A 16,301-nucleotide genomic window follows, 5' to 3' on the forward strand; every position below is an offset into this window, starting at 1 on the left:
TTGCTTTGCTGCACAAATGGCAACGTCTCTGATGGGGGCTCTTCCGTTAGCCTGGATCCCAGGGCTATGACCAAGAATGACCAGCCTAGGCCTGAGTACAAAACAAACCTCTGTTGTCAGCCACTGCAGTTTGGGTTATTTTGTGATCACAGCATAACTTAAGTCAACTAACAGAACCTCACAGCTAGGAAGAGTTAGGCTGAGATTTAAACCCACACCAGTCAGGGCCCGGATGGGAGACAGAAGCCAGCTAGACTACTATAACAGAATGCCACAGACTGGGTGGCTTGAAAAACGAATACTTATTGCTTACAGTTCTGGAGGCTGGGAAGGCCAAAGTTAAGGTGCTGGCAGACCTCATGTCTCCTGAGAGCTTGTTTCCTGGCAGAAGGGGTTAAGGAGCCCTGTAGGTCTCCTTTATAAGGGCACTAATCCCATAGATGAGGACTCAACCCTCATGACCTGACCTTAAGCATCTTCCAAAGAGCCCACCACCTAATTCCATCATGTTGGAAATTAGGATTTCAGTATGTGAATTTGAGGAGGTGGAGGGACACATTCAATCCATAACAACACCTCAGATATGTGAAGACTGCATTTAACACAAAGAATGGTTAACTAGGTAATTAGAAAAGAAAAACCCTAAGAAATTACAGAGGTAGCAATTCCAGGAAGCAGTTACAAGAGTGGACCTCTAGAGTGGAGGGAACAAAAGGAAGATGCTGTAATTATTAAAACCTAAAAAATCAGAGGAGGTGGGACTTCCCTAGTGGTTCAGTGGCTAAAACTCCATGCTCCCAGTGAAGGCGGCCCAGGTTTGACCCCTGGTCAAGGAAGTAGAGCCCAGATGCTGCAATGAAGAGTGATGCAGCAACTAAGACCCAGTGTAGCTCAATAAATAGATAAATAAAATTTTAAAAGAACCTCAGAAAAGGGACCCCGTGGAGCTGCAACACAGTTCTCTGAGCAGGGAGTGCTGGCTAGTGCTGGTGCTGAGTTACCTGAGGTAGACACAATTACCTGTGAGTGTTAGGAAAATGCAACCCAAATTCTCTGGTGGCTCAGTGGTAAAGAATCCACCTGCAATGCAGGAGACAGATGCAGGTTCAGCCCCTGGATGGGGAAGATCCCCCGGAGAAGGAAATGGCAACCCACTCCAGTATTCTTGCCTGGGAAATCCCATGGACAGAGGAGCCTGGCAGGCTACATTCCATGGGGTCGAAAAAAAGCCAGACATGTCTTAGGGACTAAACAACAACAGCAACAGGAGGAACTGTCACCCCTGCGTTGCAGAAGCAAATCTGGGTGATTGACCCCAGCAGGAGGCAGGCTGAAAGGAGCGGCCCCTCCCCTCTAGCGCCCCCTGTGGACAGAACTTGCCATCAAGAGAACCAACTGGCAGAGCAGAAGGGAAGTTTGCAGGCTCCCAGCCTCAGCATCATAAAGAAAAATGGAGAAGGGTAGGTGAAAGGCAACACAGTAATACGAAACCAAAGCACCAGCACTCTTTAAAAATTGTTTAAATTTCATTCAATTTAAAAAGTGGCTCTCCATTTACAGCTATCACAAAATATTGCTATATATACCGGTATTGTCCTGCACCTGTCCTGCTCTATGTTGTACAACACATCCTTGAGCCTATCTCCACTTCCCCACCCCGGGATTGCCCCCCACCACTGGTTACCAGAGTTTGTTCGAAGCACCAGCACTCTTCATGATCCTCAAAGAGAAGGGATTTTTCCAAAGGCTCAGAGCTCCTGTGAAATACAACCATGTCCATCCTTAGGCAGTTTATCCAGAGCAGAGGTAAGGGAATGATCTTTCTGCCAGCTGTACAGACTGGGAAGGAGGAACGGCCAAGGAGCAGCCTTGTCCTGCACCTGGTGATTGTTCCATCATCACTCTCAGGCCCTGGAGAGGGTGCCCTGCTCTGAACCTCATGCTTTCGAGGGCATTTGGCAGATACACTTACTGAAGAACACGTGGGCACCTCTGTCACTGGGACCTGGTGCTCAGTCATACATATCTGCTCTTATGACTGACTCCAATCAGGCCTCAGGGAACTGTGTCTGCAGATTTCCTGCTCTATGTCCTTGAATCAAAATGCAACCGAGCCCACATATTGTGAAGGTTTATGGATGTGCTGCTGCTGCTCTTGGACATGGATCCTGCTCTGGACGGTGGGGAGGATTTGAGTGTGGAATTACCTAGATGGAAGATGAATGAATTCACTTTTAAGACGCTTATCCTCAGGACTTCCCTGGTGGTCCAGCAGTTGAGTCTGCCTGTCAATGTGGGGGACACAGGTTTGATCCCTGGCCTGGGAGGATTCCACATGCCGTGGGGCAGCTGAGCCCATGAGCCATAACTACTCAGCCCCTACTCTAGAGCCTGCAAGCTTTAACAACTGAAGCCCATGTGCTCTAGAGCCCATGCTCTGCAATAAGAGAAGCCACTGCAATGAGAAGCCGTCATACCAGATCTAGAGAGTAGCCCCAACTTGCTGTAACTAGAGAAAGCCCACACAAAGCAATGAAGACCCAGTACAGCCCCCCAAAATATTTTTTAAGGCTTATTCTCTTGCTCTGAACAAGTTTTTCAGTCTACCTGTTGATTTGTGCTTTTGGTGTTATATTCAGAAAATCATTGCCAAGATCAATGTCAAAGAGCTTTCCCCCCTGTTTTCTTCTTGGAATTTTATGGTTCAGTTGCTATGTTGAAGTCTTTGATCCATTTCAAGTTAATTTTTGTGAGTGGTGTTGGATTGTGCCCTAGTTTCTGTTTGTGGTTATCCAGTTTTCTCAACACCGTTTATTGATGATGCTATCCTTCCCCTACTGAGTATTCTTGAATCCTTGTCATATATTAGTTGGTGTTATATGTAGAGGTTTACTTATTGGTTAGGGTTCCACTGGTCTATGTGTCTATTTTTATGCCAATACTATACTGTTTTAATTGGGTTTCCCTGGTGGCTCAGATGGTAAAGAATCCACCTGCAATGCAGAAGACATGGGTTCAGTCCCTGAGTTGGGAAGATCCCCTAGAGAAGGGAATGGCTACCCACTTCAGTATTCTTGCCTGGAGAATCCCAAAGACAGAGGAGCCTGGCGGGCTACAGTCCATGAGACTGCAAAGAATCAGACATGACTGAGTAACTAAGCATGCACACTGTTTTAATTATGAAATCTGTAGTATAGTTTGAAGTCAGGAAGTATAATGTCTCTGGCTTTGCTGTTCTTTCTCAGGTTTGCATTGGCTGTCAACAAGCAGAGCTACATCAAACTAAAAAGCTTCTGCACAGTGAAATAAGCAAAATGAAAAAATAACATACAGAATGGGAGAAAACATTTGAAGAGCATATATCAGATAAGGGGTTAATATCCAAAACATAAAAATAACTCATACAACTTAATAACAAAATACAAACAGAACACAAAAAACAATCCAATGAAAAAATGAGCAGAAAAACTGAACAGACATTTTCCCAAGATATACAGTTGGCCAACAGGTACATGAAAAGGTGTTCAACATCACTAATCATCAGGAAAATGCAAATCAAGACCATAATGAGCTATCACCTCACACCTGTTAGAATGTCTATTATAAAAAATACAACAGATAACAGGTGCTGGCCAGACTGTAGAGAAAGAAGAAAACTTGTTCGCTGTTGGTGGGAAAGTAAATTGGTAAAACCACAGTGGAAAACAGTATAGAGCTATCATATGACTCAGAAATCTCAATTCTGGTTATATACTCAAAGGAAATGAAAACAGGGTATCAAAAAGTATAGCTGCACTCTTTTGTTTATTGCAGCTTACTCAGAACAGCCAAGATAGAAACAACCCACTGGTAGGAACAACCCAAGAGTTCACCAGTGAATGAATGGATGAAGATGATATGGTACATATATACAATAGAATATTATTCACCCATGAGAAAGAAGAACATTCTGCCATTTTCAACACTGTGAATGCATCCTAAGGCATTATGCTAAGTCAAAGATAAATCAGATAAAGACAAATACTGTATGATTTAACTTACATGTGAAGTCTAAAAAAGCTGAACTCAAACAAAAGAGTAGACTGTTGGCTATCAGAAGCTTGAGGGTGGGGTGGGGTGAAGGAATTACAGATACATTGTATCTGTAATGTATTTCAATATATCTGTACTCTGATTGTGTTTTGAGAATACATGGGCAGAAGAGGGAAAAGATAGAGAATAGGTAGTAACAGGCAGATTTGGCCTTGGAGTACAGAATGAAAAGGGCAAAGGCTAATAGAGTTTTCCAAGAGAATGCACTGGTCATAGTAAACACCCTCTTCCAACAACACAAGAGAAGACTCTACACATGGACATCACCAGATGAACAGCACCGAAATCAGATTGATTATATTTTTTGCAGCCGAAGATGGAGAAGTTCTATACAGTCAGCAAAAACAAGACCGGGAGCTGACTGTGGCTCTAGTCATCAACTCATTATTGCCAAATTCAGACTTAAATTGAAGAAAGTAGGGAAAACCACTAGACCATTCAGGTATGACCTAAATTAAATCCCTTACAATTATACTGGAAGTGACAAATGGATTCAAGGAATTAGATCCAATAGACAGAGTGCCTGAAGAACTATGGATGGAGGTTCATGACATTGTACAGGAGACAGTGATCAAGACCATCCCCAAGAAAAAAAAAATGCAAAAAGGCAAAATGGTTGTCTAAGGAGGTCTTACAAATAGCTGTGAAAAGAAAAGAAGCCAAAGGCAAAGGAGAAAAGGAAAGATATATCCATTTGAATGCAGAGTTCCAAATAATAGCATGGAATAATAGCATGGAGAGATAAGAAAGTCTTCCTCAGTGATCAATGCAAAGAAATAGAGGAAAACAATAGAATGGGAAAGACTGGAGATCTCTTCAAGAAAGTTAGAGATACCAAGGGAAAATTTCATGCAAAGATGGGCTCAATAAAGGACCGAAATGGTACGGACCTAACAGAAGCAGAAGATATTAAGAAGAGGTGGCAAGAATAACAGAAGAACTATACAAAAAAGATCTTCATGACCCAGATAACCATGATGATGTGATCTCTCACCTAGAGCCAGACATCCTGGAGTGTGAAGTCAAGTGGGCCTTAGGAAGCATCATTATGAACAAAGCTAGCGGAGGTGATGGAATTCCAGTTGAGCTATTTCAAATCCTGAAAGATGATTCTGTGAAAGTGCTGCACTCCATATGCAAGCAAATTTGGAAAACTCAGCAGTGGCCACAGGACTGGAAAAGGTCAGTTTTCATTCCAATCCCAAAGAAAGGCAATGCCAAAGAATGCTCAAACTACCACACAATTACACTCATCTCACACGCTAGTAAAGTAATGCTCAAAATTCTCCAAGCCAGGCTTCAACAGTACATGAACTGTGAAATTCCAGATGTTCAAGCTGGATTTAGAAAAGGCAGAGGAACCAGAGATCAAATTGCCAACATCTGTTGGATCATCAAAAAAGCAAGAGAATTCCAGAAAAACATCTATTTCTGCTTTGTTGACTATGCCAAAGCCTCTGACTCTGTGGATCACAACAAACCATGGAAAATTCTTCAAGAGATGGGAATACCAGACCACCTGACCTGCCTCCTGAGAAATCTGTATGCAAGTCAGGAAGCAACAATTAGAACTGGACATGGAACAACAGACTGGTTCCAAACTGGGCAAGGAGTACTCAAGGCTGTATATCATCACCCTGCTTATTTAACTGATACGCAGAGTACATCATGAGAAATGCTGGGTTGGATGAAACATAAGCTGGAATCAAGAGTTCCAGGAGAAATATCAATAACCTCAGATATGCAGATGACACCACCCTTATGGCAGAAAGTGAAGAAGAACTAAAGAGCCTCTTGATGAAAGTGAAAGAGGAGAGTGAAAAAGTTGGCTTAAAACTAACATTCAGAAAACAAAGTTCATGGCATCTGGTCCCATCAGTTCATGGCAAATAGATGAGGAAACAATGAAAACAATGAGAGACTTAATTTTCTTGGGCTCCAAAATCACTGCAGATGGTGATTGCAGCCATGGAATTAAAAGACATTTGCTCCTTGGGAGAAAAGTTATGACCAACCTAGACAGCATATTAAAAAGCAGAGACATTACTTTGCCAACAAAGTCCATCTAGTCAAATCTATGGTTTTTCCAGTGGTCATGTATGGATGTAAGAGTTGGACTATAAAGAAAGCTGAACACTGAGGAACTGATGCTTTTGAACTGTGGTTTGGAGAAGACTTTTGGTAGTCCCTTGGACAGCAAGGAGATCCAACCAGTCAATCCTAAAGGAAATCAGTCTTGAATATTCATTGGAAGAACTGATGCTGAAGCTGAACCTTCAATACTTTGTCCACCTGATGCAAAGAACTGACTCATTGGAAAAGACCCTGATACTGGGAAAGACAGAGGGCAGGAGGAGAAGGGGATGACAGAAGATGAGATCAATGAATGGCATCACCAGTGTGATGGACATGAGTTTGAGTAAGCTCCGGGAGTTGGTGATGGACAGGGAGGCCTGGTGTATGCAGTCCAGTGGGTTGCAAAGAGTTGAACACGACTGAGCAACTGAACTGAACTGAATTATCAGGGAGACTAGATGAGAGGCCGTTTAATAATTCAAGTGAGAGATGATGGAGACCTGGACCAAGGTGTTAGCACTAGAAGGGGATCATGGTTGAATTCTTGATATCATATTGAGGTGGAGCCAACAGCAGTGCCTGATAGATAAATGTGAAGAGGAAGGGAGGCATCCAGGTTGATTCCAAGGTTTTTAGCTTGAGCAATTGAAGGATGAGATTCCTGTCAACTGAACTGGGAAAATCTGTGGGTGGAGCAGATTGGAAGAAGAGCAGTTCATGTGGTGATGTTGAATTTAAGCAGTCTATTAGATGTCCAAGGGGAGATGTCAAAAGGTTTGCAGAGGAATCTGAGCTGAAGATAAACATGTGGGAGTCATTAGCTTAGAAATGATATTGAAAATAAGATCACCAAGGAGTGTAGCTAGAAGAAAAGAGAAGAGAAAGTACTAGGCCTGAGGCCATTCCAAGGGAGAGAGAGAACCAAAAGAAACTAAGAAGGAGCTACTGGTGAGGTAGGAAGTGGAAAACAAGAGTAAGATGACCCAAAAGACAAGTGAAAAAAGATCAAGGAGGAGGGAATAAATAGCTATGTCCAATGCTGCTGATAGGTTAAGTAACAGAAGGAATGAGAACTGACCACTGAATTTTACAACACGGAAGACATTCGTGATAAGAATGTTTTGCTGGGGGCTATGGAAAGGAAGTCTAATTAGGGTTGGTTTAAGAGAGAATGGGACAGGGAGGGGCTTCCCTAGTGGTCCAGTGCTCAAGAATCCAGCTGCCAATGCAGAGGACATAGGTTTGCTCACTGGTCCAGGAAGATCCCATATGCCTTGGGGCCGCTAAGCCTGTGGGTCACAACTGCTGAGACAGCTCTAGAGCCTTCGAGCCGCAGCTACTGAAGCCCACACGCCTAGAGCGGGCACGCCGCACTAGAGAGTAGCCCCCCGCGTGCCACAAGACTCTGTTACTGCGTGAAAGACCACACGCAGCAATAGAGACCCAGCACAGCCCGAACTAAAAATTAGAGAGAGAGAGAGAAAACGGGGAAAGAGAAATGAGAGAAGGCAAGTATGGCCGACTTTTGTAAGGAACTTTACCTGGGAAAGGGAGCAAAGAAGGGGGATAGGGCAATTTTTTTCAAAGATGGGAGAAGAGTAGCATGTTTTTATGCTGATGGAAGAGTGAAAATCTGCTCATGCAGGAGACAGGGGACAAGAGTCGCTAGATTGATATTCTTGCAGGGCACACAGCGAGACGCTGAACCTCAGTCATTCATCGCCTTTGATCCTCAGAGTTGTTAAGTTTGGATTATTTAAATTTATTCAGTATCGTAAAGCCAGATGGCATTTGAGTGCTAGGGCCATGTGTCTACTTTGGATATCTCCACCCTTATAGGAAGCAATATGGGAACTTGGAAGACAGTTTGGAGATGGAAAAGACAGGGATAATTTTCCATAGTACTTGCTTAAGCACCTGGACACATCATCCTTAGTTCCTGAGACACCTGTGTACTGGGTTTGCCAAGATCTTGGTTTACAATTCATGGGATTCTTTCTTACTCTCAGTGAGCAACATCGCTGGGACTCCATGTATCATGTACTACCTCTAATTACTGGTGTTGTCTCGCTGCTGTCATCACAAGATGGTGATTTAACCATGAAAGAGAGTAAGATGCCAAGAAGGTAGGAGGAGAACTTTGAGAGAAAGCTGTTCTCTCACAGGGAAGTGAGTTTCCTGAAGAATGGGGTGATTAACAGGAGACTCTCAGAGCGAGGTCAAGGGAGATAAGGACTGGTAGACGCCCACTGGGCTTAGCAGGAGGAAGCCATTGACCTTTGTCAGAGAAGTTTCAGTGGAGAGGGCGAGAGGAGACCTGGTGGCTGTGGGCTGCAGATGTGCAGGAAGTAAGGAGGTAGACACAGAGCGCGAGGGGTATTTGTTCCATTCATTTGGCTGCTAAGTGAAGGAAAGAGATGTGATGATGACTTAAGGGCAAGGCAGGAGCAAGGGAAAGTCGTTTCAGGGTGGGAGATGTTTGAACCCGGAGAAGGGACTCAGGGAAGAAATAATTAAAGATCTGAGACAGAAAAAGAGGGAAGTCAATGGAAACAAAGTGTTAGAGGAGATAGAAGGGATTCAGAGCACAGGTGAAGGGAAAGAAAGAAAATAAGCAAAAATCCAAAGATACTTTGAGATGGAGAGAAGTTGGGCATCCCCTGGGTAGAGAAGGAGACAGAGTTCTGTAGGAAGAGGGGGAAAGTATGGGATGTGAGAAGAGAGAAAACTCTTTTGAAAGGCCCAAGCAGTAAAGATGCAAGGGCTGGATAAAAGAACTTTGGAGCAATATCATGGGCCCACTGACTCGGTCAGTGTAAGTTTAGAGCAGGTGGAGTTCCTTGCTCCTCCAGAAAGAGGCGTGTAGGGATGCTGAAGGACAGGGGTGGTAACAAAGGATCCCTCGAGTAGGATTCATCTCAACCACAAATAAGGAATCTGTCTAGTACTGTGGATGCATTTTTAATCGCTCATGGATAGTCCATTATAATTCTCTCTCTGATCTGTCGAGCTGAGGTGGGATGACAGAAACTCAGCTTCCTCTTTCCATCAAAGAAAAACCTGGGGAGTCAGAGATTAACTATTTAGAATAGTTCCAGACACCCCAGTCAGAAAAAAATTCAGCTAATGTGGGGCTCTTTGTAATAAAAATTGGCTAAGGAAGTTTCTTTGAGCACAGTAATGCTGGGGCTATGGAGTTACAAGGAAAAGGGTTACTATTTTCTTAATAGAAGAAATATATATTAATCCTATGAACAGTATGAAAAGGCAAAATTATAGGATACTGAAAGAGGAACTCCCCAGATCAGTAGGTGCCCAACATGCTACTGGAGATCAGTGGAGAAATAACTCCAGAAAGAATGAAGGGATGGCGCCAAAGCAAAAACAATACCCAGTTGTGGATGTGACTGGTGATAGAAGCAAGGTCCGATGCTGTAAAGAGCAATATTGCATAGGAACCTGGAATGTCAGGTCCATGAATCAAGGCAAATTGGAAGTGGTTAAACAGGAGATGGCAAGAGTAAACATCAACATTCTAGGAATCAGCAAACTAAAATGGACTAGAATGGGTGAATTTACCTCAGATGACCATTATATCTACTGTGGGCAGGAATCCCTCAGAAGAAATGGAGTGGCCATCATGGTCAACAAAAGAGTCCAAAATGCATACTTGGATGCAATCTCAAAAACGACAGAAAGATCTCTGTTCGTTTCCAAGGCAAACCATTCAATATCACAGTAATCCAAGTCTATGCCCCAACCAGTAACACTGAAGAAGCTGAAGTTGAATGGTTCTATGAAGACCTACAAGACCTTTTAGAACTAACACCCAAAAAAAGATGTCCTTTTCATTATAGGGGACTGGAATGCAAAAGTAGGAAGTCAAGAAACACCTGGAGTAACAGGCAAATTCGGCCTTGGAATACAGAATGAAGCAGGGCAAAGACTAATAGAGTTTTGCCAAGAAAATGCACTGGTCATAGCAAACACCCTCTTCCAACAACAAAAGAGAAGACTCTACACATGGACATCACCAGATGGTCAACACCGAAATCAGATTGATTATATTCTTTGCAGCCAAAGTTGGAGAAGCTCTATACAGTCAACCAAAACAAGACCAGGAGCTGACTGTGGCTCAGAAGATGAACTCCTTATTGCCAAATTCAGACTGAAATTGAAGAAAGTAGGGAAAACCACTACACCATTCAGGTACGACCTAAATCAAATCCCTTATGATTATACAGTGGAAGTGAGAAATAGATTTAAGGGACTAAATCTGATAGAGTGCCTGATGAACTATGGACTAAGGTTCATGACATTGTACAGGACACAGGGATCAAGACCATCCCCATGGAAAAGAAATGCAAAAAAGCAAAGTGACTGTCTGGGGAGGGCTTACAAATAGCTGTGGAAAGAAGAGAAGTGAAAAGCAAAGGAGAAAAGGAAAGATATAAGCATCTGAATGCAGAGTTCCAAAGAATAGCAAGGAGAAATAAAGCCTTCCTCAGCTATCAGTGCAAAGAAATAGAGGGAAACAACAGAATGGGAAAGACTAGAGATCTCTTCAAGAAAGTTAGAGATATCAAGGGAACATTTCATGCAAAGATGGGCTCAATAAAGGACAGAAATGGTATGGACCTAACAGAAGCAGAAGATATTAAGAAGAGGTGGCAGAATACACAGAAGAACTATACAAAAAAGATCTTCACGACCCAGATAATCATGATGGTGTGATCACTCACCTAGAGCCAGACATTCTGGAATGTGAAGTCAAGTGGGCCTTAGAAAGCATCACTATGAACAAAGCTAGTGGAGATGATGGAATTCCAGTTGAGCTATTTCAAATCCTGAAAGATGATGCTGTGAAAGTGCTGCACTCAATATGCAAGCAAATTTGGAAAACTCAGCAGTGGCCACAGGACTGGAAAAGGTCAGTTTTCATTCCAATCCCAAAGAAAGGCAATGCCAAAGAATGTTCAGACTACCGCACAATTGCACTCATCTCACATGCTAGTAAAGTAATGCTCAAAATTCTCCAAGCCAGGCTTCAGTAATATGTGAACTGTGAACTTCCAGATGTTCAAGCTGGTTTTAGAAAAGGCAGAGGAACCAGAGATCAAATTGCCAACATCTGTTGGATCATCAAAAAAGTGAGAGAGTTCCAGAAAAACATCTATTTCTGCTTTATTGACTATGCCAAAGCCTTTGTGGATCACAGCAAACAGTGAAAAATTCTTCAAGAGATCAGAATACTGGACCACCTGACCTGCCTCCTGAGAAATCTGTATGCAGGTCAGGAAGCAACAGTTAGAACTGGACATGGAACAACTGACTGGTTCCAAATAGGAAAAGGAGTACTCAAGGCTGTATATTGTCATTCTGCTTATTTGACTTCTATGTAGAGTACATCATGAGAAATGCTGGGCTGGAGGAACCACAAGCTGGGATCAAGATTGCCAGGAGAAATATCAATAACCCCAGATATGCAGATGACACCACCCTTGTGGCAGAAAACGAAGAAGAGCTAAAGAGTCTCTTGATGAAAGTGAAATAAGAGAGTGAGAAAGTCAACATTCAGAAAATTAAGATCATGGTGTCCGGTCCCATCATTTCATGGCAAATAGATGGGGAAACAATGGAAACAGTGACTGACTTTATTTTGGGGGGCTCCACAATCACTGCAGATGGTGATTTCAGCCATGAAATTAAAAGATGCTTACTCCTTGGAAGGAAAGTTATGACCAACCTAGACAGCATATTAAAAAGCAGAGACATTACCTTGTCAACAAAGGTCCATCTAGTCAAGGCTATGGTTTTTCCAGTGGTCAGGTATGGATGTGAGAGTTGGACTATAAAGAAAGCTGAGTGCCGAAGAATTGATGCTTTTGAACTGTGGTGTTGGAAAAGACTCTTGAGAGTCCCTTGGACTGCAAGGAGATCCAACCAGTCCATTCTAAAGGAGATCAGTCCTGGGTGTTCATTGGAAGGTCTGATGTTGAAGCTGAGACTCCAATACTTTGGGCACCTGATACAAAGAGCTGACTCATTTGAAAAGACCCTGATCCTGGGAAAGACTGAGGGCAGGAGGAGAAGGGGATGACAGAGGATGAGATGGTTGGATGGCATCACTGACTCAATGGACATGAGTTTGGGTAAACTCCGGGAGTTGGTGATGGGCAACTTTCTGCAGTCCATGGGGTCTCAAAGAGTTTGACATGACTGAGAGACTGAACTGAACTGATGAGTGTTCATATATATTATGCCCATGGGCAGATGTTTTGTTAGGAAATATGCTTCATGGGAATTCCCTGGTGGCCCAGTGGTCAGGACTCTATTCTTTTACTGCAAAGGACTCAGGTTTGATCCCTGGTTGGAGAACTGAGATCCCACAAGCTGAATGGCATGGCCAAAAAAAAAAAAAAGGAAAGATGTTTCAAAGAGGAATTTCCAGATCCTAGGTTATGCTTTTTCTTGCAATTGTCAAGTTGCAATTCAAAAAATCTTCACCAATTTCTTCTCCCACCAACACGTGAATGTGCTCCCTTCCCCAAATCTTCCAATATTTAATATTGCTCTTTCATTGTTCTTTTAATATTTATTTTGCTAGTTTCTAGTAAAGTGGAACATCTTTTCATTCTTTTGTCAGCTGCTTGAATTCTGTGAATTGTCTGTTCATATACTTAATACATTTTTCTTATTTTATCCTAAAAACTGCAACCTTATGAGGGAGGTACTATTATTACCTCTATTTTACAGATAAAGAACTGAATATCCTATAGCCAGGGAATGATAAAGTAACTTCCACTTGACAGTAAAACGTCGTGGGGACAGCTCGTCCTCTGGAATCAGAATGCCAGTTCTTAGCTGTGTTACCTCAGACAAATTACTTAACTTCTGTGTTACAATGTCCTCATCTGTAAGATGAAATAGTGTCTATCTTATAAGGTTATTGTGGGGATAAAATGAAGCAATCCTTGATAATGCTTGAATCATGTAATGTAATAGCACAGACTTCAATATATGTCAGGTATTATTAAAATTATAGAAAAATATGAAGATCTGGAATAACTAGGAGAACATTTATGACAGTGGAAAATACAAAAAAAAAAAAAACCCACCACAAAATACTATATATTCTATGATTGCAAATTTGTGAAAACTTTTTGCTCATGGAAAAAGAACTGAAGGAAATAGCCACGTGTAAAAAGAATTTCTTTGTTAGGGCAATCGGATTGTGGTAGCTTTAAAAATATTGTTTTATTACAATTAACAAAAAAGGAGCAGAAGAAAGGAAAGGGAATAAACTCTGATTATGGACTTTGTGCCTGAAGATATGAAGGGGGTTCATAGTACCCCCAGATCCGTGCCTCACCTCAAAAGAACATGGCTCTGATATGCCTGAGTCATGCTAGGCTAGTTGGCCATGCCTTTATCTCCCCAAAGGCTGCCTGGTGGCTTTGTCCCTCTAAATGATAAATAACAGCACTTTATCTCCTTAGTCATTCATTCATTGAATATGTATTTATGGAGCGCTTCCCATGTGTTAGACACCAGTGTGGGCACTGGAGATACAGTGGTGAACAGACAGGGAACATCTTGGATCCTGACTTGTAATGAGGAATTGAAGGCAATAAAGGCAGCAAATCTATAAACAAGAAACAACCAGATAGTACTCAGTGCTCTGCAGAGAATTAAAATCCAGGATGGTGACAGTGGCTGAGTGTGTGGTTCCTTTAGACTGGTGATCAGGGAGGAGGCACTTCAGCTGACGGCAAGAATGTACCAACCTGGGAACTTTCCTGGTGGTCTAGTGGTTGGAAATCTGCCTTCTAATGAAGGGGATGCGTATTCAACTCCTGGTCGGGGAACCAGGATCTGACATGCCTTGGGGTCACTCAGCCAGCGTTCCTCAACTAGAGAGCCTGTGCACCTCAACTACTGAGCCTGCACCCCACAACTAAGATCCAACTCAGCCAAAAAGAAATAAGTATTTTTGTAGAAGGAATGAATTCATACGTGGTAATTTCTTAAAAAAAGAAGAAGAAGGTGCCAACCTGGGAAGACTAGGAGAAGAATAAATACCCTAGAGAGTGGACAGCATGTTCAATGGCTTTCAGGCAGAAACCTGTTTGGTGGGTGTGAGACATGAAGGATGGCTAATATGACTGGAGTGTGATAGGTGAGGGGGTAAACAGCGTGAGATAAGGGCAGATCAGGCAGGACTCCATGAGGCAGGACAAGAATTTTGGAATTTATTCAAAACCATTCAGTGAAAAATCGCTGAAAGCTTTTTAAGTAAGAGAGTGATTTCATCTGATTTATGATTTTAGAAAGATCCTCTGGCTGCGGTGTAGCAAAAGGATTGCAGGGAGATCGGAAGCGGGAACATCGGTTTCAAGGTTTTTGCAGTGGTCCAGGCAAGAGATGCTCAGAGGTTAGGGTGCTGGCAGTGGAGAAGGAGAGAGGTAGATATTAAGGTATCCTTTGGAGGACGAGGTAGACTTGCTGAAGGATTGAGCATGGGCTGTAGGAGAACAGAGAAATCAAAAATAATTCCTAGATTTTTTTTTTTTGGCTTTGGTCACTTCTTGCTATTTACTTTGTTGAGGAAAATTGAAGGAGAAGCAAATTTTTCAAGGGAGAAATTACTAATCTAAGTCTAAATGTCAAACAGAGAGTCAATTGTGTGAGTCTGGACTTTTGGAGAGAAGTCAGGACAAGAATTGCAGGTTTGGACACCTCCATACATGGATGGCATTTCAACCTGGAGATGGGTGGCATTACCCAGGCAGAGTGTAAATGGAGAAGAGAAGAACTCAGGATTGAATCATGGGTCCTTTCAAGTGGGGAGCTTAAGCACAGAATCTGAAAAGGAGACTGAAGAAGAATAGCCAGTGAAGCAGGAGGAACCTCAGCAAGTGAGGGTTCATGCAAGCCAAGAGAAGACAGTGTTTGAAGGAGGACATGGGTCAGCTTAAACATCAAGTGCAATGAAGACCAAAGTCACCACTGGATTTGGCAAAAAGATCATTGAACCTCCCTGCAGACATTGTGAACTTGAGAGGCATGCCAGTTTTGGAGCCAAATAGGATTTGGTTTGAGTTGTAGGTCCATCCACTTACAAGCTGGACGACCTTGGACAGGTCAGGTACTGTCTAAATTTAGACAATGACATTTACCATACAGGATTGTTGTAAAGTGTAAGTGAGATAAAGTATATGAAATTGCATAGCACTTATTAGGCACTTGATACATATTGATTCCCACTCTCCAGGCAGTTGTGAAAAGGCAGGGAACTGGGGATGGCCCCAGAGAAGAGGGCTTGGTGTCCTTAGGTTCTGCTTTTGAAACCTCTGCAGTACTTGTTTTCAAAGAAAAGAAAAGGATTATTGACCCAGAGGCCTGAGAGTGGAGGCAGCTGACTCTGCCCAAGAGGAAAATGAGAGCAGGTTTTTGGGCCCCATGCATGGCCTCAGGCATCCTTGCTAATACACTCCTAGGTCATCAGGTTTCCTACCAGCCAGTCACCATCCTCATTCCTGTAAGGTTCTGGGCTGAGCAGGACAGACTGAGGCCGAAGGTGACTGTGTCTAAACCCTTGAACAGCGTGTTCTGAGCAGACTTCATTCTCAGGGTCACACTCCGATGACTTGGATGAGTTTCCAGGACTCGTGAGACGTCCCAAACCCTGTGGTAAGAAGACCATGGTTCCCCCAGCCTTTGCATGGAGAAGCGTGGGCTCAAAGGAGCCCATTTCAGAGCCACGTTTGTGCTGTCTTCCTGTAGAAATGCAGCTGGGACAGCGGGGTGGAAGCAGGTCAGAGCGAGGAGTCACTTTGTGACACTTTGTGTTACAGCAGGCCTGTGAGCAGGTGGTGGATTAAGTCCTTGTTCCAAATGGTCAGGTCTGGTGACATTCAGTTCTCAGTCCCCCAGGAGGTACTAGAAATGCCAGGGGTTGAGCGGGGAAACTGCTGACAGATATAAATAAGATTGAGTGCCAGGAAAGCAGAGAGGGTCTGGGTCAAGGAGGGCAGATACCAGGCACATGTGGCCACTGTGACCCCCTCAGCCCAGGGCAGACATGGCTAATCCAGTATAGCTCCTTCCTCCTCAACCTAAACTCAGCCTCT

Source organism: Bos taurus, chromosome 8, assembly GCF_002263795.3.
Source record: "Bos taurus isolate L1 Dominette 01449 registration number 42190680 breed Hereford chromosome 8, ARS-UCD2.0, whole genome shotgun sequence".
Classification (NCBI taxonomy): domain Eukaryota; kingdom Metazoa; phylum Chordata; class Mammalia; order Artiodactyla; family Bovidae; genus Bos; species Bos taurus.